Source organism: Zootermopsis nevadensis, unplaced genomic scaffold (genome assembly GCF_977971745.1).
Source record: "Zootermopsis nevadensis isolate Lab colony 2312 unplaced genomic scaffold, Znev_1.0 Znev_ptg000029l, whole genome shotgun sequence".
Lineage (NCBI taxonomy): Eukaryota > Metazoa > Arthropoda > Insecta > Blattodea > Termopsidae > Zootermopsis > Zootermopsis nevadensis.
The window spans coordinates 2,398,108-2,413,048 of record NW_028259161.1 but is presented as its reverse complement, the minus strand read 5'-3'; the positions used below and the strand labels follow the sequence as shown (position 1 = coordinate 2,413,048).

General features: G+C 43.1%; 1 protein-coding gene and 1 long non-coding RNA gene across 2 annotated transcripts in view; one reads left to right on the top strand and one right to left on the bottom strand.

Moving 5' to 3' along the window:
• LOC110827333 (zinc finger SWIM domain-containing protein 5) overlaps nt 1–14,941 on the bottom strand; it is a 140,529-nt gene that overhangs the window by 78,803 nt on the left and 46,785 nt on the right. The window lies entirely within an intron of this gene.
• On the top strand, nt 7,742–10,493 carry LOC147872238 (uncharacterized). Its single transcript, XR_015537712.1, has 2 exons — nt 7,742–7,971; nt 10,013–10,493. It is a non-coding gene; the product is annotated as an uncharacterized LOC147872238 (long non-coding RNA).

Below are 14,941 nucleotides of genomic sequence, written 5' to 3'. Positions count from 1 at the left end.
TCCCATGTTTATACTGGTTTTCAATACAAGGTTTCTGTAAAAAACAATGGCCACTCTCTTTCATCTTGCGAAAATTAGTCTCCACACAATTTTTACGGTCAAACAATCTCGACCTCACTCTCTTATCCAACATGGCCTGACCTTTTATTCCACTTTGTGGTAAGAGCACAAAATTCTTACTTTTTTAATCTTAAAATGCAAATTGAAACAAACAGTACCTGCTCGGTTTAAAGCACACGTGCTTTTCACACAAACAGGGGTGTTTGTCACACTCGTAAAATATAGCACCGCCACGGTGGTCAAACGTCCCCAGCAATCTTTCAAAACAGATTACTCAACAGATTCGAACCAAAACAGATTGCATACGGCACGCAGCCACGATACGCGATACGCGGTCGTCATGGCAACACAAGACATGAAACACCGCGAGTTGCTGGTTGAAAACTCCTACGGTGGTTTATATGATTGCCACGCAGTTGTTACAGCAGGCCTACACTATTTTCAGACTAGGAACCCGCATCACATCATAACACCAAGATATATCAGTTCAATAACATTCCGATATGAGGTTTATAGAGTTTTTTATGCATGCTATATCAACTGGTAAACTTTTTTTAAATTTAGGCTTATGCCATAAAACTGGACTACAATTTGCACGAATATTTCATATTTCCAGTGTCACTCCCAAGTCACAAATGTGTACGACAGCTACACTCACATTGCTCGTCTTTCGAATAGTAACAGCAGAGGTTACATTGCAACTTCCAGCGAGGACAGGAGAGGACGGACCACTAGAAGCAGAGAAACTTTCTTCCGAAATCAAACGGTCTGCGGGTTCCTGATACCCATGATTTAATTAGGGAAAGACACACAAATTCAAAACAGCACAAAGGAACCAGAACTGCGCACGGTTTTGTAGTTTCCGTCACAACGTCGGGCTGCCCCTGAGTGCCGCCTTGTACACCACACACGACTTTAAACATGTCATTCTGGTGATGAATTACTGCAGTGACATTCAACAGCGAAGTAATTACTGTGTTCTATGTTTTCTGTTCTACAAGAGGAAGGAAGTGGCGCGATTTGCATTTCTTGAAATGAAGAAAAGACTGGAAAGCAACGACTGCCACCAAAAGATCGTGTCCTCTGAGGCTCGATGAACCCGAAAAGGTCCTGAATTCTTTTCTCTCCAGATATTTCAACATGGGCACGGCCTTTTCTTCCTTCGCAGATGAATGTCATAATACACAATAGCGTATCTACAGTTACAACAAAAGTTTACAGAAATAGTCCACTTTGTGTGAGGAGCCTGCAAAGTACAGAGGGGCTGTGCCACAGACCCGGACAATACCAAAACTTAACGACCCGCCTTACTATGGGATACTGAGGATGAAGTCGGATTTAAACATAAAAACTCACAGACGCTTGGATTTTGAAACTTCGTATACTTCATTCATGTTGACAGAACTTTCTTGCTACTACCTACTTCAAAATCTTCTACCTTCGCGTGTCCAGTGTCAACATCTGAAGATTCAAATACGCAAAACTGTACGTTTAATTCTTTGTTTTATAACGAGTGTAAAACTTGGTGTCTTAAAGTGTACTGAGAATGTTTAAAAACCGGAAGCTGATAGGAATATCTGGGCCTAAGAAGGAGGAAGTAACAACAAAGTGGGAAAAACTGCATAATGAGAAGCTTCATAATGTGTACTCTTCATTAAATACTATTAGGATGAGATGGGCGGAACATGTAGCATGCATAAAGAAGATAAGAAATTCATACAAGATTTTGGTTGAAAAACCTCACGAGCAGAGATAACTTGGGAGACCTTGACGTAGATGGAAAGACAATATTAAAATGGATCTCACATTAATAGAATGAGGGTGTGGACTGGATTCAAATGGCTCGAGACAGGACACAATAACGAGCTTTTGTGAACTCGGCAATGGACCGTCAAGTTTCACAACAGGAAACTTTGTTATCAGCTGAGCGACTATTACCATTAAAAAACCAGTATCATGGAATTATTTAGTGAGAAGTTAATTTTGACTAATTACTATTTTTGTCCTTGTTATTGTCCTTAATCTTGTTAGACTATGCCAAACCTTGATGCTTATGATGATAATTTCTTTATCTGGTTTACAGCTCAGAGACCAAAGCTCGACAATTTAATCTAGAAGATATTTTATTAATTATTAGTCGAAAAACTTTTGAATGTGGAGGAGACAGGGGTCGAACGCACTGTGAGCAGCGCCTGGCATGGCAAGTGATGGTGTGGAACCGGCAATGCAGAGCTGCGGGCTCCTGATTGGGAAACATCGTTTTCTTAGCATCAAGGGCTATTGAAATCTGTCCCCGGAGCAGTCTGTAATAATAGCTGTCCATCCTGGGGCTACTGAAGGGCCAGCAAGTAGACGATACAGCACTCCAACACGGCCGGGGGAAAAGATGCCACAAGCCAAAGGAAGACGTTGACAGAGGAGAACCACCAGATAGTTTTATGGCCTTACACATCACGAATGAACCATCTCAGGTGATGTTACGAAAGATTACAGCCCCTGGCTTCAGTTCTGGGCCGATAGAGGGCGTGACTGCGAGCTTTCACAACGACCGATCAAAATCGGTTCCCATGGCTGCGAATTAATTAATTGCACTTTTTTCTTCATTAATTCCTACTGTCGCGTGTGGTCCCCTGCTGGACGATACCGCGAAGCGTTCAATAATATCAGCTGCGAAAAAAACATGGTCATTTGATTCATGGCGAGAATGTGATTGAATACCGCGGTTGGAAAAAAAATTATAACATGAACAGCAAACTGTAGCGCTGGATGTGAAATGCGTTCACTTGCACCATGGACGTAAAGGCATGGAGAAAAATTCTGTACGCACGAAATACTGCCTATTAACTTGTTTTCACAGCACAGGAAGACACCGCTATGGATACTGAGCTGTACATGAGCAGATAATATTAAGATAGTTTTACGAACAGAGCAGAAGCACATATACACCTCTATTTAGAGCGGTTAAAAAGTGTTGGGGGGGGGGGGGGGCATTGCGCCATGAAGGCATCAGGAAAAGAGCAGGAAGGAACTTTACGTTTACACCAGAGAACGATCACAGACCGAGCCGGTGTGAGCCTGGCTGAAGGATACTGCCGTCTCTCTGCTAAGAATGCCCTTGGAGAGCGAACCGAAAGGAATTCAGACCTCGCGGGGTGAACATAGTTTTCATCGTAGTTACCTTGACCCCGTCACCAGAAGCAGAGCACGATGTTTTCCTATCGCGCGTAGCTGTGACCTTCACAAGCAGTCCCCCTGGAAGGGACGTTCAACATCTAAGCTCGTAACATTTTATTTTCGTTCTTTCTTCGCGTCTTCGTGAAACACGGCGGTGCACTTCCAACGAAGACGCTGCGCGGTGCAGTTTCGGCTTCCCTCCACACAACAAGAATCGAGGGAGAAGGAAAGAGACGAAGAACGAAGGAAAGCGGAGACTAACCTCTCGAAAAGAAATTATGGTACCTCGAGAACATAAAGACTGAAATGCAATGGTTACAGACCGTCGAGCGAGATGGAAAGAAAATCGAAAGGATATGAACACGCGGTTCGAAGCAGCAGCAGCAGCTCAGGCAGTGGCGTAGTTACTATTTGTGTTGTGTGACATCCCAGGCTTACAGCCTTACGATCACCGACGTAACTACAACTGTGAACACAATAATGACCTACGTAGTTCCGCAAAAGGCCGGGACTTTCTTGATCAACTGCGCAACCAATAGCTTCGCAAGGACTGTCCCATGGAGAGATAGGCAGTTGCAAACTGAATAGTTATGGCACTGCTGGTTCTCGCAATTTCATGACAGGGTGTCAAGAAGTGCCAAGATGCAGTAACCTTCAGTGGTATGCTGTTCATAACAAAATCGCGAAAATAAATCTGTCCGTAATTAGAATTTTGGGATCGATGGATATCATTTCGAAGAATCAAAAGAGTATTTCATGACGAAACAAATGCAAGCAGCTAGCCTTGGCTTGCCAGCCCTGTGCTCCACGTGCAAATTACACCGCAACCAGCATCGGCTACTGGTAACTCCGGCGTGGCTCTAAAATTTGCTGAAAACCGCTCCTAATAGAATTTCTGTCCATGTTCGCTGTCAATATTTAAAAATGTAAAACTCACTATTCCTAAGTAGGATTTGGTTTTTTACCGTGGTGAGTACGAAGATGGCTGCCTCTGTCATCAGGGCAATGATTACTCGTCGCCCTGATGACGGAGGAGCAAGGGCCTCTAAAATGTTGGTAAACTTCTACCAGACTACATGGCACTACAACCCAGAAGACAGCCATTTTCACACTAGCTCTATCTAACAGGACCTGACCTGCAGAGTAAGGAACGTAGCACTTTTTAAGTTTTTTGTTTCTGAAACACAGACAAGGAAAAATGCCCGACGAAAATGACCTAATATAAAAGAAGTATCCACGGAAGACTTCTGTTTTTAAAAAGCCTTTAAATATTTGCCGTGTAAAAACTCTCATTTGTAAATACTATATTTCACGTTTCATACATCACTAGATGGGATAAACAGATTTTCAGAGGAGCTAGGATTAAACTTAATCTCTATAATAAACAATAAATCACAACTTCCCAACCTTCTGTAACCGTTTAAAGTTCCCCTAACAAGTATTTCTTAAAGATTCAGTCTGTACCTCAAAGAGAACACAACACTGTATCATTACAATAATCAATTGGTTAACGCTGTTTAAAGAAATAATGGCTGCTTATTCTGAGATCTCACGAGGCCCATAAATACTACACTGAGCATAAAGCAGCACTCAGAACTGGGTGTTAAAGGGTTAACAACCCATAATCACGCTCTAAGCACAGCCTCGGTCCAACCCAACTGACTGGATATGGCAAAATATAAGCAGTTGACGGAGTCCAGTTTTTTAATAAATAAAGGATTTTGTGATGCAGTGACCAACAAATGTAGTCACAAGAAAAGTTTACTTTGGAATTTTAGTAATAATCCCGAGCTGTTGTTAACCTTCCCATGTGAGAGTTCTAAACCCAGGGAGACCAGGAAATAAAAAGTGAATCTAAATTAAACAAACAAAAAATGCAAGAGAGAGAAGTAATCAGAACGAACTGAATCTTTGGAGAGGAAGACTAATATTGATACTGTGAACGCCCCATATTGCGATCTCAAAACACTGACCGAAACGGCACTTCAGTACAGAGCAGAACAGTAATCAGTAAATGGTTAAAATGTGCTGGGTACGTGACTACTTAAACAGGGGCACACCTAGCGAAAACAGCACGACTCCAGAATACACACGTCAGAAGCCGTAACAATATTAAAAGGTGCACTATCCAAACATAACATAACAGAAATTTGTTTCGAAGCCATCTAGCATATTTTGTAAAATTGTAAGGTCAAGTGCTCTTCACTTTGAAACAATTTACAACAGGAGTGACTAGATTGCCTGGACACTTTCTGAGGGGAAAATTTTAATAAAACGTGGTACGAAAATCAAGCCACGTCATCAAGACATCTTATTTAAAAATCCCAGTTTCCACAGTAATAACATGACGGCCAACCGAACTATTAATAAGTCTTGGAGTCTTAAATTAGAAGTTGAAAGAAAAATTTAATTCCGGTCCGTATCGGTGCAATATAGACCACCATTTTAGAGAACATCAAGTGAAACTGTAGACTTATAATTCTCTTAAAACTGCTCGTTGTGTAAAAACTCTGGAACGATAAAATATATAAATGCCGAGGCAATTTACATAACTAAAATTCCTATTTGGAACAGTTTTCGATACGGCAAATACTTAACGAAACACAATGTAAACTAACTTTAATATTTCATGTAATGCAATTAGCTTCGCAACAACGAACGTGTATCTGCAGTGAATGAACACGAAGACAATGAAGTATGCACAATAGTAAATCGCATTTGGAAAACATGTTTCTCCAAATTTGGAACGTACCATTCCGCAGAGGTCGCTGGATCGGATAACCCCCTCCACTCAACCGCCCACATCTATCTGCCAACCTCCCTACTATGGGAGCTCCCGAAGAACGCCAAAAAAGAGAAAACTATCGCACATTTGGCAAGTCCGGGTACACATCGGCTATCCTTAGTTCGACCGCAGACAGCAAAGCAGGACCGCATCTCACAAAAGAAATTCTTTAAGTCTCAATTTGATGGTCTTTTGTTTACACAATAAAAGCAAAACTGAATGGGATTTAAAACAGAATCTCTTATAGACCAACGCAATAAAACAGAGTTAAGATTTTAATCGCTTTAAAGTGTATGTCAACTGCTACTATAGTACTTCACTCAATAGTTTTGAAACTTAACAGAAAAACACAGACGTCAGATTTTAGACGCTTATATGCCGAGTTTTCCATAGCAACAAGTCACCCACGAACAGAAGAACAACAAGAAATGGCAGAGGAGACTTCTTTCAGTGAAACCAGTACACTTTAAAGTATTCCGAGTGAACAAGGTCGGTGTTTCTAAAAGAGATAAGTCGTTAAAATCAGAGAAAAAGTTAAAATCAAATAGACGGCGAAACAGAACACTCCATACAGTTGGTGGAATATTTCCTTCAATACTTTAAAATTTGGCCTTCGGAACAGAACCAAATCAAGTTACGAGGCACGTAGGACGACGTGTTCCTTTTACATTAATTCAGAGAACTCGTAAACAGTTCGTTTACTGTATGCATAGACCCGACACACTTTAAGAGCAGATCTGCCAGGTAAATATTTTTTTTAGCATATAAAGAGATCATACAAATTACGAGTGATCCAGAGGTTTGTACACAATCAAAGGTGCAGCACAAATACCTCTAGACAAAACCGACCACTCATTCTTTTATGGGTTTATACAGAAAGCTGGGTAATTGCTGTGAAGGCAGAGTAGTTAGATAGAGTCGTCGTCGTCGGTAAATATGACCCACTTAAAGGCACGGTTCTCTCAGCATTTGCCAGAAACACTGAAGAAGATCATGACAACCCTGATCAGAACAGCCGCTACTAACTGAGCATCACACGAGGACAACTCCATACAAACATGATACCACACCAGACTGCCAGATGGTGATTAAGAAAGGCTCAGCGTACACCACGCATATATGAAACAAGAATTGCATGTAAGGTTAGTATTTTGACGACGGATCTCGTGAGCAAGTCCAATGTAGGGGGAAACTATTTACGACATTATTGAAATCTATGCTATGTTCCTATGATGAAACCCCAAAGAACTTCTTTACAAATTACATTTGTTTCGTTCTTCCTGTGGGTGCCAGCATATGCAAACCTTCTGCAGAACAAACTCTCAACTTCTTTTAATCCTTCCAAGCTAAAATTTGTATCGTCTAACGGCCAAGGAAATCGAAGTGCGTCAACAACGTCTGTGTCCCGTCCGCTACTGCACCGAATTAGACAAGGAATACTATACACAACATCGGACGTTCTGAAAACGTCAATCCACAGACTGCTCTTACCTACACAATTCGACCTTCTGCTTTCGAACAAAGCAAGGTTACGTTACGTTAGGTTAGGTTTGGTTAGGTTAGGACAGGGTGCTACAAATTAATGTTGACATTTATCTACGTCGCAACGACCGGAGCCTGGACAATTTGCTTCGCGACGCTTGGCGCCGGTGTTCCAGAGCCGTGTCGTATCGATCCTGAGGCTTCTCTTTTGAGTCGGCGTAGCAATAGGTATCGCGATGCTTGGCGTCGGTCAGCCAGTGCCATGTTGTATAGCAACCCGAAACTCATCTATGCTAATGCATGTTGAATATTGTTGTCGTAACAAAAGGCGTTACGACGCTCAGCGTCGGCTTTACAGCATATCGTTGGGCGTCGAGGATTCTTTTGACATAATCTGGAATTCAAAGTTGGTGCAGCGACGCCAGGAGTCTGTTCACCATCGCCGTGTCGTGTGGCTTCCCTAGGTGCAGGTAAGCAATTCATGGAATCTTGTGTCGGAGGTCGTGACGTTCAGCATCGGTTTGTCAGTTTCGTGTAGCATGAGCTCTCCAGGGCTCCTGTTGGCTTTATTTTCAATTTGAAGTAAGAGTCACGACGGTCAAAGTCAAGCCGATAGCGTCGTGTCGTGTGTCATGCTAAACCTCATGGTGGAATATTACGTCCTTTTTGATTTTCCTTGGATCATATACAATTTTTTTTAAATTTTGATTCGGCGTCGGTTTGCCAGGGTCATGACTTGCAGCATTCTTAGGCACAGTTTCCATAAATATGATCATTCGATACATATCTTGAACATCATAGAAGAGATATTAGTATCCCTAAACCTACCCTAAATCGAGTCTGGAACCGAGGTCAGTATTCGTGTCTTTGAACTTGGTCTCTGTAATCTTCGGCCGAAACAAACAACTTTGGTCTCGGCGCCATTCTTTAGTGCTTGGTTTCGGAGATACAGAAACCGCCCTCACCGCGAATCAAACTCAATACACTTCTCCCGTAGTTTTGACCCTGTTATGTTCTCTTCCTGGCCTTGAGTAACAAGCAAGCCACGTTTGGTGCAAATCGGTATATCTGTTCTCGAGCTATGCGCGAACAAACCCACAACTTCAACATTATTCCATATAAGAAGCTGTTAAGGAAAACGTCTGTTGTGGATTCAGCTGGTTTGAAACAGAGTTTGGAGGCAAACTTACAGAGTGATGACAGCATTAGAAGCGCAGTCAGAAAAAGTTAACGCCAGCAATTCCCTGCACACTTAATGAACCGGTTTTCGAAGACCCAATAACTCGGAGCGTACTTACAGTTACTATGGATGCCACCATATGATCCTTTTCTCTGAAGTCGCCCAAACTTTGATCTGTTCCATGCTACGCACCAGATATATGGTTTAAACCACAAAACCATCTTTTTTAGACATATCGAGAGAAAAAAAACCCTGCCTCATCTCACAAAAGCTAAATATTTTTTTTTATTCCTAAACAGTAACTTACAGACTATACGTTGACGCGAGAAGACGATTTCTTTGAATAAAATATAACGTGGAAAGAGATACAAACAAGTGACACACGACGGACGCTTGTTGTGCCTTCCGATCAGTTCCACCTCATGGCATCGAGCTCGTCTACTTCACTAGTACTGAAGAAATAATGAGCAACAGCACACAGTGTGGTGTTGTCTCAACAAATATTTGCTGAGCTCAGGAAGTCGCTCCAGCAATGAAATGAAATGCCGAGAACAGCGATGACAGAAACAAAGACAGAAAGACGAGAAAATCAGAGATGGAAACAGAAGACGAGAGCGAAAAAGAATGGAAAGAAGGGCGCAAGGGTGGAGCAAACAAGAGAAGATAGCTGAGAGAGCAACAAAGAACAAAGAGAGAAAGGAATCCCTGTAACTACGTTTTGGGTGGGATTGTACCAGGCTGCGCGTGGTGAATGCTCCACTGAATCAGCTGGCTCAGCCACGAGGGATCTCCCATCGTGACGTCATCAAGTGCACAAAAGACGCATCAATATATAAAATAACTACATTTTTTACGCATTTCCTGACCCCAAACACGCGAAGTTTACACAATTACTTGAGAGGATCAGAGGACAGAGGGACGGCAGAAGGGCAGTGCACCCCTCACATGGGAATTCGAAGAGCACCTGTGCCACTGTGCCATGTGGCGGCCTCAAGGCCTAACCCGCTATTTTACCGAGCGGCTCATGGCGACGCTGCGCAGCCATGTCACAGGCTCAGAGATAGTTCCGTGGACATTCTGCGGGTCTACCTGCTTCAGACAATACTTGCCAGTCAGTAAGTGTCTAGACAGGACAATGAGGCCGTCCAATTAAACATCGCGTCGTCCGATTAGTCGGCGAATTCGAAATCAAATCGATCATCACTAACTCAAACTAGGTCACATCCACAATTTATTTCACAACTTTACATTTTAATATCTCTGTTAACCTCCCAAGTGTCCCTACGCTTACCACCAAAACTGTTAATACCTGAGATTTGTTTTTCCCTCAGATGATCCTGGAAAATTAGCAAACAGCAGGTCACCCCAACAAAAACCAACTTACAATCTGCAGCTACTAAATCGACTGTATGACTCAAGCAAATGATACAGCGTCATTGCATACAACAAGAGGCCTCGCAAGGAAGTGTGGGATGTGGAGATGTCTCATGGGGGGTTGCCGGGGATCGATGACTGAACCCAGAGCGTGTGGAGAAGATTGGAGCCTCACCACGGACACGCCCACCCCACCCGATCGTTAGACGAGCTCCTCTTCCCCCCCCCCGCCCCCCTCAAAGGCCTGACGATGTCAGCAGGACATGCCACTCTTGTTTGCTCCCGGCCACTTCACTTGCAGTCGCCATGTTCACGTACTGCAGGAAAAATCTACTGATGGCAGAGTTACTGAGGCAGACACAATCTTTCACTGTTCGTATGTAGGCTAAGGCTACCCCATTTCGAAAACTGTTACAAATAAAAGTTGCATGTAAATAACCTGAGACTGTTTAATCCAACCCATGAGGTGCTTACTGCCTTCATCATCACGACATCAGAGGCAGTAAGCATCTCTGACACGGCGGTCATTTATACCAGACTACACCTTTATATTCGTGGCCGTGAGAACCTGAAATATCATCAATGTAAACCAGGCCTAGCGACAGAGTTCCAAAAACAAACCTCCCAGATACGAATCTGCAATTTTTCTGATCATAAGACGTACGTAAACTATAACAGGGCAATTGTATTATGCACACTTCAATTCTGCTGTTTATATCGAAAACCACGCAGAATTTTGTTTTTGGTTTTATGTACGCGAGCCTTTGGGCGTTCCTACTAGAGTTATCCAAATTTCATGTACTCCCTGTACAGTTCAAGCTTCGAGTCACTCGGGCAACACCATATGATGACAGATTCAGGTCAGAGTAACCTTAAGGACAAATTTACGTTACCGGACGCTGTGACGTCATTCGCAGTGATGGACTTACCTGCAACAAAGAGAGAGAGATATATAAACACTTGCAAATAAACTGCGTTGCTGAAAACATGAAATCTGTAATGCACTACCCCCAGATGGACGGTTGCCCCTGCCCTGCCACAGTGACTGGGTAAAATCCTCATTCCAATAACAAAGAATCCACTTACGTCTTCGCACGTAACCCACCGATAGGGGATCCCGTTACACCCTGGGTCCTCCCGAGCGCCCGGCGAGATTCACCCGGGAGAACACAGTTTCGACGTTAAAATGACCACACTATGTGCCCCGAGTCTTGCATGAACCAAAGACTATACGGCGTCAATGGGTTAGGAGTATCATGTCCTGGGTGTCATGGTTAGGCTTTCAAAAAACCTTCAGGCTAACCAAGGAATCCAGTCCCAAATTAACGAGACGGGCGAAGAACTCAGGGAAAGATATGTCGCTTCAACAGCTCCACGACAAACAGGCAAAAAATTATCGGCCAGCAATGAAGCGCAGAAACCTGCTTCAAGTGATAAAATCTTAAAAGCTGGTCACACGGAAGCACTGCAAGGTCCTCGGTACGCTGAACACGTCTCAAGGAACGTTAACTTGCCTAAGTTGCAACACACTGCCCAGCTATTCCATCCGACTCATTTCCTCCAATTTAATTTGAAACCTCTGAAGAACTAACTCATCAGCTTTTTGGAACACAAAGAATCAGCAAGGCATCAACAAAATCCAGCCCGTGGCTCCTGCGCAGAGCAGTCAACCCCGTCAACGTTCGTAACATCATTTCGGCACATCTAACTGAAGATCTCATACATCGATTCTTGGTCAGAGATTTCCACCCACCAACAAAATTTTACGCAATTTTTTCTCATTCGCTCAAGCCTAGTCGATCCTAACAGCATAAACAATGTACGGTGAACTTCAATCAAAATCGTGAAACAATTCACTACAAAACGTAGTTTACCTGCTCTTCAGAAACACCCGCACTTGAACGTGTAACCGAATAAAAGGCAAGGAACCAACGTTGATTTAATGACTCTCTTTCAACTACAGAATTTATAAAATAATAAGCTCAGATGGAAAGATGGTCATGAACGGTGAGAAGACAAGAAGCAGTCTAGCCGCATCGAATTTGTAGCATCCCAGTACATTCCCATAAAGAATAACACGTGTCACTGAACATCAGCCAGAGAGTCGTAATTAGTCCGTGATCTAACAGCGTTAACCACCAAAATTAACCTGCTCAATTTTCGTTGCATTTCGAAAAAAATAAGTATTGCTGTAATCAGTAACGACATGTATTTTCTTCGTTCCACGAAGTTTCCATCTTTTAGGAAAGTGACAAAATCAGGCCCCAAAACACACTACGATCGCGTAAAATCCGACGCGTACTGGGAAATGAATAGACTGGAATCAAAGTGTCGTTTTGACAGAGTCGTACAAACAAAAACGGGCTGAGAAACCATAAACCATGAGGGCAGTAACTGTCCCGGACAAACTCTGTGCTTGCTGTCAGTGAGAACCATCAGCTGTCTGTAACTGGAAATGATCCGCAAAGAAAAGCCTTCAGATGTCACGCAACTTTATCAAGCGACCCTCAGCCATCGAAAAGCACAATATTTCCAGGAAGATAGGTGTGAATGTGTTCAAAAAAGTTACGAATCTACTCGTATTTGCACAAAATGTCATGTCTTAAAATTACAGGTCACACAGGCAATCGCCCTTTAAACTCGAGATAATTTACGGCGGTGCAATGTTCGTGTTTGTGATGCAAGTTAGTCGTTCCATCCTTAGACGTCAACTCGCGACACCAAGCCACAACTTTTAGTTTCATTTAGAAGAAAAGAATTGAGAAAGGGCTGAAAGGAGAGCGCAATAAGGGAAACGGAGGAAAGAAAGAAACAAAGAGAACACAATAAAAGAGAGAAGGCATAAAGGAAACAAAGGAAAGCTCAGACAATGACTTATTTCCATTCGAACGAAACTAAATAAAATTCATGGTAACTACGTTCTGTAGTTAACTAAACGCCCGTAGTCCGATATGGGAAAGAAGAAACGTGTAATGCAGCAGTGCCTCACACTGCAAGTCAGGGGCTCCATACTCATAAGCAGGGACTGTCTGTCTTCACAACAGGTCTTCAGTCCTAGCCCTCTTCGGTAACTGTACTCTAGGATTTTTATAGTCGGCCTTAGCAATTAATTGACGAGTTGGAATCCTGATGCCAAATTACAAAAAGAACCTGCTGAACAACTCCAGGTGGCACGGCCGGCATTGCAGAGGCACGTACTGGGTCGGTAACAATATGGGAGGCACCCTCTGGCGGTAGACGGAGGTCAGTGTGCAGCTCGACGCTCCGCCTGATTTACCATCGACAAACGATACCTTCGTATCCTGTGCAACGTTTTATAAAGAACGTTGGATAGGAGTCACAGCCGGTCTGAACACAGAGGTGAAGAAGATTAAAATCATTGGCTACTGTCAAGAATCCAACCCCGGCTGTCCAACCCACGTCCTACTCAATAAATTGCCTGTGTCACTATGGATCATTAATAATAATAATAATAATAGCAATAATAACAACAACAACCTCTGCATATATGTGTCATGTGTGCCGGACTGCTGGATCCACAAGACCAACACATCCATCTCACCAGGAAGTGACTGGGAGTCTGATTTAGGGCCGGTCGGTCGGACATTCGCAATACTTTCCCGCAGGGCGCAACTAACTGTAGTTCCTACAATCAGTTGCTATGGAAACTCGGCTCTGCGCTTGTTGGGAACGGGGTGTAATTTCGGCTTCAAGCCACAGACTCTTGTCGAAAACAGTAAGGGCGCTAATGTCATTCACATTGGCTCAAACATTAATGCGGGATGACAAACAAGCCTACATTTTGATCCCACATGCCGTCTTTCCTTATAAAGTTCAGGTACAGGTGGCAGTAGACCTATGATGTACGCTAAGTGCGGCAATAATGTGTCCGAGGATCGAACTCGCTGATCACCAACGCGTGCTTACCGAAGTACAGAGAATCCCCCCTGGGAATGAGTCCTGTGAAAGGTTTCGCGTCAGAGGACTGGATTTTGATTATCATTTCATTATTTAAATTTCCATGTCTCCTTTTACCTTCCAACTGGCCCCTCCCACCATGCCCGCTCCACGGTCTGCGAACCTAGAATCCTCTTTGGTTGGAAAATAAATCCATGATCACGTCTACCCGAGTCCACACAAAGGCGCGTCGCTTTATAAATTATGTACAAACATTCCCACCACCCGAGCGTCGATACCGACAGGTTTCTGCAGCGACGCGAAGGGTACAAGGTGAAATGCACGCTACAACAGACCGCAAGGCGGCACCTGGTGAAGTATAGATGTTCAGGTAAGACCCTGATAGTCACTCAACTCCTCTGCTTCAATGTTCGTCTTTTATGGAACCCAAAGGGTCTTTGCCGTGTTCACAAGAGACCGCCACCGAAACCTGTTCTGAACCAGGAGAGTTCAGTATGTATGGCTAAGTCGACCAAACTGTCTCTTTCCTTCAGGTGTCCGGTTAACATGTATGCATTTTTCATCTCGTCGTTCGTGCAACATGTCCCACCCATCTCAATCGCCTTTATTTAAGTTATTTGAAGAAAAGTTGATTATAAATAACAAGAAATGATTTCCGTCTGCACAACATTCTTAGGTTTGTAAATTATAAACCTCCTCGTTATGTAACTTCCTTCAGTCTCCTGTCACTTTCTCTGTCTTGTATCAATAATTTCCTCAGCATCCTCTTCCTAAATACTAACAATCTATGTTCTTCCCATTGGATGATAGGCAAAGTTCGAAAGCCATTAGAACAAAAGGAAACTCACAGTTCACAATTATCCTTTATTTTACTTTGTTCTTCATACTTAAATTTCTGTTTTTTATGCGACAGGAATATAAAAGGCTTTCGTATTAATCCATGACCCTGTTTCGTTTGGTCAGTCCCT